This window comes from Teleopsis dalmanni, chromosome 2 (assembly GCF_002237135.1).
Source record: "Teleopsis dalmanni isolate 2A chromosome 2, ASM223713v2, whole genome shotgun sequence".
Classification (NCBI taxonomy): Eukaryota; Metazoa; Arthropoda; class Insecta; order Diptera; family Diopsidae; genus Teleopsis; species Teleopsis dalmanni.
This window is the reverse complement of record NC_051847.1, coordinates 29,554,542-29,566,921: the sequence shown is the minus strand read 5'-3', so window position 1 is coordinate 29,566,921 and position 12,380 is coordinate 29,554,542. Positions and strand designations below refer to the sequence as shown.

At 27.5% G+C, this 12,380-nt stretch overlaps 1 protein-coding gene across 1 annotated transcript in view; it reads right to left on the bottom strand.

The window, feature by feature from the left end:
- The window catches only part of LOC119678786 (cAMP-dependent protein kinase type II regulatory subunit), a 113,457-nt gene extending 104,683 nt beyond the window's left edge, over nucleotides 1–8,774 (bottom strand). The window contains exon 1 of the mRNA XM_038090843.1: nucleotides 8,593–8,774. The gene's annotated coding sequence lies outside the window, so the exon portion shown is untranslated. The remainder of the gene's footprint in view (nucleotides 1–8,592) is intronic.
- Between the last annotated feature and the right edge of the window lie 3,606 nt (nucleotides 8,775–12,380).

The window sequence follows — 12,380 nt, the reverse complement described above, 5'->3', positions numbered from 1 at the left end:
GATTAGTAAATGCATTGATATTTTTCATAGCTATCAAAGTTAAAACATTGCTTTTAAAACGGAATGTAAAAATAATATCAAAACCATTGATCTTACAGAAATATTAAAGACTGTTCAGAATTCTTTTAAACTAATTCCTTTAAACTTAACTTTACACTAAATAAAAAAATCAAGTTTATAAAAATAGTTTCCAATGTGTAGCTATCTAAAAATTAAACTAAAAAAAATTGATTAATCAATCATTATTTATTTTATCGCTTTTAAAACAGACCCCATCGAGTGCAATAGAACAATATATATTGTGATAAATATCTCGTGGGCTTTTCATTAATGTATGGCATATAATATGAATCAAACATATCCATTCCATTTTTTTTATACTTCTAAATTCTTTTTTTTGCTTAATCAATTAAATAATACACAGACGCATCTTGAGAATCTGGTGGCCGAGAACAATCTCGAAAAAACTGGGGCAGAGAAGTGTAGCGGCTTTCGAGTAAAGTCAGTATTAACATTTAAGTGAAAAAATGTAAACATGAATGATTCCTACTAATTCGCTTCGTAAAAAATATGGTGAAATGCTTACATTGTAGCAGTTATATAAAACCAACATAGATCTAAATGTCGAAACAGGCTATATAAGACTTGAGGCAGTTCAAACATATACTGACAAATCATTTAACGAAATAAAACCACTGACTAGATAATAATTAAATATATTATATATTTTGCTGACAAGATTTTTATTTCAGGGGCCAAACGATTTGACAATGGATTTAAGTAAAGCCGCCCATTCTGAGGAACTTTTTCTACTTAATTCTCCAGATAACAAGGTATAAGTTTTATTTACTTTTTACATTAATTACACTAACACAAACAATTGGTACCAAGTAAGCGTTAACTTTAAACCACGATTTCTGGTAATCTAACTGGAAAAGTGGGAACGGCATATAACATAATGAAAAACGTTGTAACAGAATAGACGATTTTACTTTAATTTGTCGTAAAATTGGAGCACCCCAGAAATAAGAATAGTGTCATTTTTTTTTACTTAAAAAGTTTGGAAACAACAACAATTCAAGTTTAATTTTTGGTTCAATATTTACGGAAAATCTCATATATGTTAGAATTTGTAAAAAAAATTTTTGGTACATTTTTAGTATATTCATAATTTACTATATCTATTGTTTACATCCTGTATCTCACTTAATATTTAACATGAATGTCCCCTTTCCAAAAGATTTTATGGTTTCGTGTATCGACAAATTACCTATCGAAAAGATTGTACTATAAAATGAAACATCCCGCATATATATTTACTAAATTGAAGCATATCTGTTCTCACACCTAATGAATTTTGTCTGGAGTGAAAAATAACCTCTAGGAATTATTGAACTTTACACTGAAGCACACTACTTATATACTTATAAACAAATATACATACTCCTACCTATATGGAGTGAGGATCTATCGTTCGAAATTATTGAACTTTAAAATGAAATACCTTACATATGCATGTATTTATATACAATATATATACAATACATATAAAACTTTATAATAATATTTATGTGTATATTTATTTATTTTTTTTTTTTTTTTTTGATTTAAAAAAACAATTTCCATTAGTAACCTTACATGATTCAGAAACATCAAATAAATTTTTCTGATAATAAAAATAAACTTAACTAGTTATTTGAAAATACACATTAAAATAAAAATAAATAAAAATAGTAATAATAATTGAAATATTTAAAATATTTGCAACACATGTGCTTAACTACAAATATTTCTGAGTAAAAAATTTAAATTTATTTTAATGACTGCATATTGTTGAAGTACATAAATTCGTTTGGTGGAAAATTGTTAAAATGTTTCAATAACTCACATTCGCATTTACTTACACACATACATACTTACTCGTATATGCACACAACATTCGGAAGTGTATAACAAGAGTAAACAAAAGTTTTCATGGTAGCTATGGCGAAAGTCCTGTAAACAGGATAACGTACAACAGCAACGTACTCCTGTTGAAAAAAGCACCTAAACCTCAACCAACCCTTATCAATGTAAGCATGAAGCAACAGCAAAAACAATTTATACATCATCAACGTAATTATTAATGTAATCATTATCATTCGAAGCAACGTCGTCAGCAACAATCTTTGTACTCATCAAAGAAAAATCATTCAATACCAGTGAGATGCTTCAAATCCGTAACCGAATCAACGTTCAAATCTGTGAGGAGCACATACAAGCGCACCAATCTGAGATAAAACACGCATACTCCGGAAATGTAATTTGAAAATTAAATTAGATAAAAAAAAACAACAAAATATAAGAAAGAAAGTAAAATAAATATTTTTAATGTAAATATAAAAAAAAAAATTATAAGAATATTTTATAGTAAAACATTTTAATTTTTGAAATATTGGAAAGAGCTTAAGCTCAAGTGGAGTGAAGTTGAACATTATTTTGAATAATTAAATTTAAACGTGTAGTTCAGTTTCCTACTCTACGGAAGAGAATAAAATAATTGAGCTTCACCATGAAGCTTTTAAATATTAATTAGTTGATTGCAGAAGCATATATTATACTAGGTATGTTAACAGGCCACAGTCTATTAGCGACAGGCACTTACAAGATAGAAATTATCAATAGTAGCAAATTCAAAAAAAAATGCAAAGAATAAAAAATATAAAAGACTGAACAATCTATTATGTCTTAAAGCTTCTCAATTTTTAAAGTTAAAAGATGTTTCAGGAACAGACCTTCAAGCACTTCTTACATTTACAAAACTCACCGACGTCCTAGCCTAGCCGATGCGTACGACAAATTCATTAACAAATCTTGAACCATCTGATATTGTTAAAGACCAATAGATCTATTTATAGCTTATAGGCATACAGATTTATATAATCTAAAGTTGGAAAACTTTTCAGGAATGGACATTTAAACAGTTCCTGCATTTACAAAAATCATCGACACCCTAGTTGATGTCTACAAAAAATCTATATAAAAGTCTACCATCATTTAATATTGATAGGTGCTAATAGGTCTAATTTGTCTTATATGCACCCAGATTTACCTAGTCTCATCTAATCTGAGATATCGTGGCATCACAAGGGATCATTGTTTGAGCTTAACTGTGCTTGGGTGTACAAGACCGCCACTTCAACGTAACCTAGTATTCATATATATAACATAATAAATATATGTAAATATATATAAAACTTAGCAAACTAAAAAATTTATTTTGTTTTTTTCTATAAATTATATTTAAGTTCTGCAACTTATTTTTTATATATTCTAAAGTATTATTAATTGGTATGGTAATTTTTTTGACTCAAATCTTACTTAAGTTAGGTTAGATTATACCGGTGATCCCTAGGGAATGAACTTACGCTTATTGGCCCTAAAACCATCTGTAACATTTGGCGAAGCTCAAAATGCTCTTTAGTGTCAGGTTTTGCAACTGATCAAGATACTCAAGAAGAGGGACTCCTAAAGGCGCAGCTGTGATCTTACTTAGGTCATCTAACAGTTGTAGTCAAATAAATCCGAACATAAGCTCACATACATGTACTCCTTATAGTATTCAACGTCAACTAACAAAAATATAAACCATAAAAAAGACTAAGTTTTTATATACAATATGAATTAACTACATCGGAACTTCTAATTATAGGTGACACTACTCTGACTGTAGTGATAAGAATAATATCGGTTCTCAACACTACAATACACACAATGCGCATGAAATATTATTTAAATGGATACCAAAATTTGAGATATGAATAATAATAAAATAGTTTACAAATTAGTTATATATGATGGGACGTTAGGACAGCAAACTGTCCAACAAGTAACCCCACTGAAGTGAAGGATTAGCCGAAGTAGACCACGAAACTACTTGGGTCCTTTTTCGTCTTTCGATTTTCGGATGTCGTTATTGAGTTAAAGCTGGTGTCGCTTCCATTCACATAACTGCATCTTTTGTTAATGCAAGCAGCTCATTTAGCTTGAGGTTTTCTGCCAATTCATCACCAACCCAATGGTGTCCCAAGACAGTCTTCCTCCTACCTACAAATTAGTTAATTTGTATTAACTTCAAGAAGCCTAGAAAGGTTAGGTTATCAACTAAAAATATAGATTAATTTTTAATGTTTGAAAGTAACTAACACGATACTATAATATATATCTCGCGAATGTGCTAGAGAATTATAACGCTGACAAGACCTTGTTTCCAAAATATGTATGCCCATAAAATAAATATTAGGAACTAGTTTTGGATCTTTTTGATCTTTTTGAAAAAAAGGGAATTAGTATCGTATAAAAGAAAACCTTAACAGAGTGGTGATAGAGCAGTGCGCTATTGCGCCGATACTTTTTTGGGCATGTAAGCCGACTGTACAGGAGTTGCAATGATGAATAAAACTAACTACCCAGAACTGCATACAAAGTGATAAAGCGACAATTGTTTCTTTACTACACTAGTAAAGATAATGAAGGTAGACTTACCAGATCTTTTAAACTCCCCAGAAACTTTCTTTATTCGTTTTGAATTCTAATGTTAAGGTAGGGTATATAATTTCATATCTAAGTGCTTTGCTAAAAAATAAAATATAAAATTAACAAAATTCTTACTCAACACTTAAACATAAATATTTTCGATTGAATCCTCGTACGTCAAATTATCTGAAAGCAGAGCAACAACCTGTTGTTGATATAATGATAAAGGGTGGCTTAAAAAAATACTACAATGATAATACTTTTTGTGTTGTTATATTTTAATGAAATCATTACTATCAAATTCAAATATAAAGTATTAAAAGTAGGAATTATTTAAGCAGAAATTTGTAAACTACTTGAATTCATTTCAATTTCGTTTCATAATCAGCGCAAAAACACCTGTTCCCCCGCTATCAACCTACCAAAATAACAAGCTACCTTGATATACTTTATTGCACACTATCTACCGATTTTATTATAGCAAACCTAAAGAGCATAAAGAATTCCTGGAACATAACGTTCACTTCAACATTCAACATTATTATGCAAATATTTTAGCATACAAACAGGCGTTTTTCACCCAAAAAAAAAAAAACAAAACCAGCAAAATCCATTTACCGTGGCAGCACTGGCAGCGATGGTAGCGTTGTCGGCAGTGGCACAGCTTGTTGGAATCGTTGTAAATGAATGACTCATTAATTTTGTGGGTGTATTTTGGCACAACGGGGACGTAACAGTAAATGTTTTCACATAAATCATTCAAGCTTTTTTTATTCGTGTTCCTCACTCGCCTTGCTCAGCACCGATGATTATGATGATGCATTCAGTAGGAGTGAGAGAGAGTGGAGGTAGCACGTTTACAACTATTCAATGTTGGTTAAAGATCAATTATACAACAAAGCCAAAAACAGGAAGTTTAGGCGGAAAATGGAAAATTGATAGAAGAACAATGATGAATTTAAAAAGCTAATAAAAAACTTGTGCTAAGTTAAAAAGATATTAAAACAAATGATGAGTAAAATTGTAAGATTCTTTCACGAAAGATATACGATAAAATAACTTTGCACCTTATTTTTGAATTTCTAACATTAGCAACATGTAATTTATGCTAAAAAAGATATATTTAAACATCTTGACATTTTAAGTTTTCTTTTATTAAAGTAAAAGGCTAATATCCTCGAATATCCTAATATCCTCGAAGTCAACAACTTTTATAATTAACTAATAATTGTTACATTTCAAGAATTTTTCACACCACTGGAAACAAACTTTAAACATTGAGACTAAGTACTATTTTTGGATCCACCCAATCCATCCAAACAAAACTGAATTGCTTACAGAACATATCTATAAGTACAATATTATTGAGATTAAAAGTTTTTAACGTAAATAAAAACAGCAAACTTCGCTTAAACAAACGAAAATCCTATTGGAGGCTCGGTCTACCCTATAATGACTTTTATCGCGGCTATGGCTATAAGCATGAGCAGGAAACTGTGCTCTGTATCATCTGTCACTGCCAATATTTAGCTAGGAGAAGATCAAAAATATTCGGGGCCCCTTCTCTTACCGAGATGTCATCCTGTAATATTAAGGATTTAGCCAAATTCATAAAATTATCAGGTTGGTTTACCTATACCTAATAGGGGAGTCGTTGCTTTTTCGACATTGGTCGTATACTGACCTTCTAATCTGTGTTTGAACCAATGCTATTCCTGTGGTATCACAAAGGGCCATTATTTGTGCGGAGAGAAAACCGCCACTCCAACCTAACCTACCTAAATATCATAGGAGGAACTGAGTTCGGAGTAGGGAAGCGGCTAACAAAATAAAAAACGGTGGCGACTTATATAGCGTGCCATATTTAGCATTCTATTAAAAAGTATAAAAAGATATTTTAGTTCATATATTTCTTGGTTGAGCACAAAATATAAGGACAAAATAGTCGACTATATGTAAAGTTATTGATTAGTTTAACTCAAATCAAATGGTAGGTTTTATAATGTTAAGACTCACCGAAAATGTACGTGTACTGCTAGTAATAAAGATGTTGTGAACTGCAGTGTAAATATGAATTAAGAACTATCAATTAGATATCACTCTCAAATACTTAAACTATCTTATCACACCATATTTCAAGGCATATAAAACTCAGTTGACCGAAGAACTTTTACCAAAAAACATTAGAACTTTATGTGGTTTTAACCATATCTTCTGACATAATCAATTTATTATCAATAACCATGTAATCTCCAAAAGTACTGGAACAAAGTGGATTAGTTCTATAAATCTCTCTTCTTTGGAGTTAGGTATGTTCAATCAATAATTTTCTCCAAAAAACTATAATTGCTAATAGCTCAAAAACACCATTATAATTAGTATCGTAATAACTAAGATATATTTTAAAAATGTTACAAAAAAATAATGTCAAATCAGTTTAAAAAAAAATTATGTAGAATTTCTTTTAAATAAAATACTTTTAAACCAACTATTTTATTTAAATTAGAAGCATATAGCTTCATATACTTATGTTATATCAATGAAGTAGACATATCAATGTCCAATTTAATAAAAAAAAATTCAGTATTTTTCAAAAACTCTTTTATAAAGACCATATGTTTAAAATTGTGAATAGATTGCCACCACTAGCTCAGATTATGCATCTGTTGTGTGCTATAATGCTTGCTAAATATTTTAAATATTGGATAAATTATAATTCTCAAATGGTTTACAAATAGTGACACATATAATTCGAATTTTGAAATATGTAAGTTTAAACAAATTTAATGTAAAAAAGAGAATTGCAACAGAATAGAATTGAAATCACTTCACGTAGAAAAATGTGAGTGAGTTGTGATAAGAGGATTATTATATTTATATCAGTCTTGAAAAAGATTTCAAATCATACCGTATGCAAAATAAAAAAATGAAATTATCGTTTTATGTATTAAAATTATTATATATCAATTGAGCTGACATAGGGTAGATAATTAAATTTTTTTTTTGGAATTATTATGTGTTAATGTTAGTGGATTATATGTTGTATTTGTTAGAACTATTAGAAATCAAAAAACCTCAAAAAGAGTGGGGATTGCGAAAAACATAAAGCTAATATCAGATAGTCTCTCCTACTCTCAATTCCTAACGTCACCTTTTCGTGATACCCGCAGACACGGTTGCCACTTATGGTACTTTAGTACCAAAATTGGTACTTTTTTTTGACGACCCAACTTTATTGTGGATATTTCCAATTAATTTTTTTTATAAATGCAACTTAGCACTATTTTATATTTTGTTCATTTATAATACTATGAAAAACACAGAACGAAAAAACAAAAAGGTCCAAAAAAATTTTGGATCTTTTTTTACAGAAATGGTACCTTTTTAAACCAATTTTGGTACAGAAAAAAATTTTCAAGTGGCAACCGTGGTGATACCCACAGATTTTAGGTTGTAGGTTAACAGCTTCTGCTAAGGAAATAACAGATGCGGGAGAGAACTAAATATGGATAATGCAGCCTACATACATATATGTGTATAATTTTTTTTAGTTCTAAGTTCTTAAAGAAAAATTCATTTACTTTAAATAGGATTACTTTCTATATTGAAATATGTCAGATTTAATATTCCGTAAATGAACATATTTAAAGGTTTAACTTAATGAAAAGATCTAGGGAAGATTATTTTTAATAACTTTACTAGCGTTGGAACTTATATGCATTATGGGTTTTAGATTCTTTTCCACATTATCACTATCAGAAATAAATTTCATCGCTTAATGGAATCAAAGTTTAATTAAGGCTTTTAATAAATTTAGACAAAATATATTATAATTATTTTTGTAATATTTTGCTTTATTTTACTAAACTTTTAAAAGATTTTAACTTACATTATATTTGAGTAATAAATAGTTTTTTATTATAATTTTTTATCTATTGAAAAATGTAATTTTGAAAAAACGAAATTAAAAACTATCTCAGAGTTTGAGATGCTACTTTCAATTTGCAAGTTACAATCATGAACGCAACAACATACATACATATATATATATTTAAAATTTTTTTCAGATAAACTTACCTGTTTTAGATTACTTAAATAAATATACTAAATGTGGAAATGTGTATTTCCAGTGAAATGCTGCAGGACGACTCTGTCGTTATGGCGTGAAAATTATCAGGCTTTCACTTAAGTACTTATATATCGTTTAAAAAATATTTCTTGTTTTTCAATTAAAAATTATTTTCTTTTTTAATTTTTATTTATTTTTATTTGTTTTTTGTTTTTTTTTTGTAATGCGAAGTATATTAATTTAATTTTGAATATGTTAAAAACTATTTAGCACCATTTGCGCTTGGTAATGGCGAGGGTTAGTCAATTTTGTCTCGATTTATTTTCGTAGTCATGTAACTTTATCAATAAAAACTGAGCGGGAACTAGTTTCCATAGATTTTTAATATTACGAAAATGCGTTAATTAATATTTTTTCTTATATTTTATTTATTTTTTTTTTTTTTTTGATATCTGTATTAAAAATATATATTTCTTTAAATTTTAATAAATTAAATTAAACCATTTTAATAAAAAAAATTAATAATCATGTGGTTTTAAATATTAAATAATTTAAAGAAAATAAAATTGTATAAAAATTATGATTAAAAATTGAAACCAAAACTGTTTTTAAATTATTCAATTATTTATTAAATTTATTATTGGAAATAAATTTTGTACATAACAAACATAACAATATTTTTAAATTTTTTTATATACAAAAAAACTTTTAATTTTTTCAATTTTTTGTTTTTAGCGGCAGTACAACTTTTTTTTTTTTTTAATTATTAAAATAGTTTTTCTCCAGAACTTATTCTTCAAAGCATTTATTTATTTCGGTTTTTCACAACTTTTTCATTGAGTTTTATTTCAAATTAGTTGGTTTAAACCTTCCTCGTGAATTAATTTCTTAAAAATTCTTTTTTCTTTCTCTTTTTATATTCCTAACTTATTATTAAATTATTTTATCAAAGTATGTCTATGAAGTTTTTATTAAACTTCAAAGTATATTAGAGCATCTTTCTTCATTTCTCATGTTATACAAAATTTTTTTACTCCCTTTTCGCTCTGTTTTTCTTTAATTTTCATTATTTAAATTAAAGATCATTAGCTGTTTAAACTAGTTGTTGTTTTAAAATTTCTTTCTGCCTATACTTTAATATATCTTCACGCAAAAGATCTGCTAAAATACTTCAGCTACCTCATTCTGTTACTTTTCCTTTTAAAGTCCTTTACTATATTCACACTTACAATTATCGAACCTAATAAGAACATATTTGTATGGATTATGTATGGATTTTGTATGAAAAGTGGCACTTATTATTGCACAATAACGAATAAATAATAGCGCTTGTGTTAGTTAATCTAAACGGTAACATATTTGTATGGATTATGTATGGATTTTGTATGAAAAGTGCCACTTATTACTGCACAATATTTAATAAGTAATAGCGCTTGTGCTAGTCTAAACGTTTATAAATTTTCCATAGCAACTACTTAAAACATTTTTGAAAAATTTAATTTGAAATTAAAACTTTCCTTAGCAACTTATTTACAATTCTTGAAAAATTTAATTTAGAACAAAAATTTAACAATATTTTTAGCAATAATATATTAACAATAATTTTTTTTTAATTTGATGTTTACTTTTGTCTTTTAAACTCTTTATCTGTATATTTAACGAGCCCTTTTTTTTAGATTTTCATGAGAAGTTTTTGTTGAAATACATTTAATATTGAATTCAAAATTAATTATATACTTTATTAGAAAACTGTGCCCCATTAATAACCTTTTTCTATTTCAAAGCATATTTATATTAATATAATTATATATATATAATTAAACCTTTAACCTTTTTTAATTACTTTACATCAAGCACCGCCCCCTATTTCTACAAACATTTCTAAGTGCTTCCCAGCGCATCCATTCATTTGCAGAAGAACATACTTTGCTTTAAGTAACAGAAATTTAAATAAAAGTTATAATACTTAATAAAGCAAGTACTTTCGAAAAGTATGTTAATATTTTTCAACAATTAATTAAAAATAATGAAAAAAGAAGTAAGAAAAACTACTTTAGCAATTTAACTATTTTTAAGCACCCAAATAAATTTGTTTGTTTACATGATTTACCTCCAAAAGATTAGCATTTGTTATCTTATTTTTACACTCAAAAAATAAAAAAAAGTATTTTAACCAAATCTAAAAAATTATATAATTTTTATTAAGTTAAAATAAAAAGAAAATAAGATAACATTTTTATTTTAACACTATATATATTATACATTAAAAGTAACAGCAACTGTCAGAAAATTACGGCTCATAAATAAAACTAATAAATAAAGTCTTAGCAACAAGTTAAGAGGAGAACAAATATAAAAATAGAGCCAATAACTCTGTAAATGAAATTCAATAGCCAAAACAAATTTGTTTTGAAATATTATCTAAATAATCTCAACAGAAACCGGTAATCCATGCACGTTGGGTTTAAGGCCTCTAAGCACTAACAACTAATCTAAGATGACCCGATGGCCTTTCCTTCGAATACATCATCCTAACAAACAAACAATATGATGAAGGAGAAGGACGAATTATTTTTTTACAAATCATGTGTTTGCAAGTCGTTTTTTATCTATTCAAACCAATTTTTTTTTTCTCATTTACGGTCTGCACATTTTTTGTTATCCACATAAAATCTTATAATTATTAAAATTTTGTTTTTATTTTTGTATAGACTTTTATGCATCTGTTTTAAGTTTTCATTTCAACTTATTGTTAATTTTTGTATTTACTTTTGAATTTTATTTTGTTATTATTTTAGCAATAATTTAGACTTAAAAATTATTTAGTTCCGATAAAATCTGATACACTCACTACTCCGACGACAGAAAAAAATCGACTGCGCATAGTTTGCAGAAAATCCAACAAGAGGAATTAGTGTTGTAAAACGCTTTTTTTTAGTCTGCATAGAACAGTGTTGCTCAAATAATATAGAATAACGTATTTTAAATTTGACAAATTTTAAATTTCCTATACAATGTAAGGTGTATTCATTTCATATGATTGCTCTATAAGAACAACTTTTGGTGCTTACTGCCTAATTCAGTATACATATGACAAGTAAGAAAATTTCAAACAAATTTGCAGTTAAATTTTATAAAAAAGGTTTTTATATAAATATCCATTTATATACTCAGAAATTAAAAATTCTTTAATAAATAATTAACTTCTTCACTCATAAACACTCGCAATAATTGTAAATATTAAACAGTTGACTGCAGTTTTTCATTATCTTCCATAAATCATACACAATAGATCAGTTTTAAGATTTGGCACCATTGTAGTGCGAGAGGCTTATTCGTTAAGCACTTTCAGGAAAGTGGACTTATTTTAGCGAATTTTAGCGGTAAGTATAGTTATTTACTAAGAAGATTTTAATGGTGTATGCAAACCAATGCACCCACTAGGTTACATACGAGTATAAGCACCATTCATCAATATTAGTGAATAAATGCTATTCAATAAATTAATTTGAATTTTTGTTGAAAGGTAAATCAAAAAGACTTCCTTTAAACAGTTGGATCTCAAATTGGATAGTAACAACAATGAAAATATTAGAAACGTTTTAAATAAGCCTTCTAAAGTTTTTAAACGATTGTTTTAGTATTTAACATTTGTGCTTTATTTATTTATAACCTGAATTTACTTATAACAAATTATATAAAATATGTTATCCGCAAAACTGGTACGACATACATGCGATGCATAAGTTTTATTGCTGTCTAACAAATTTCGTGTAGCGTGCAAAATGTCATGCAA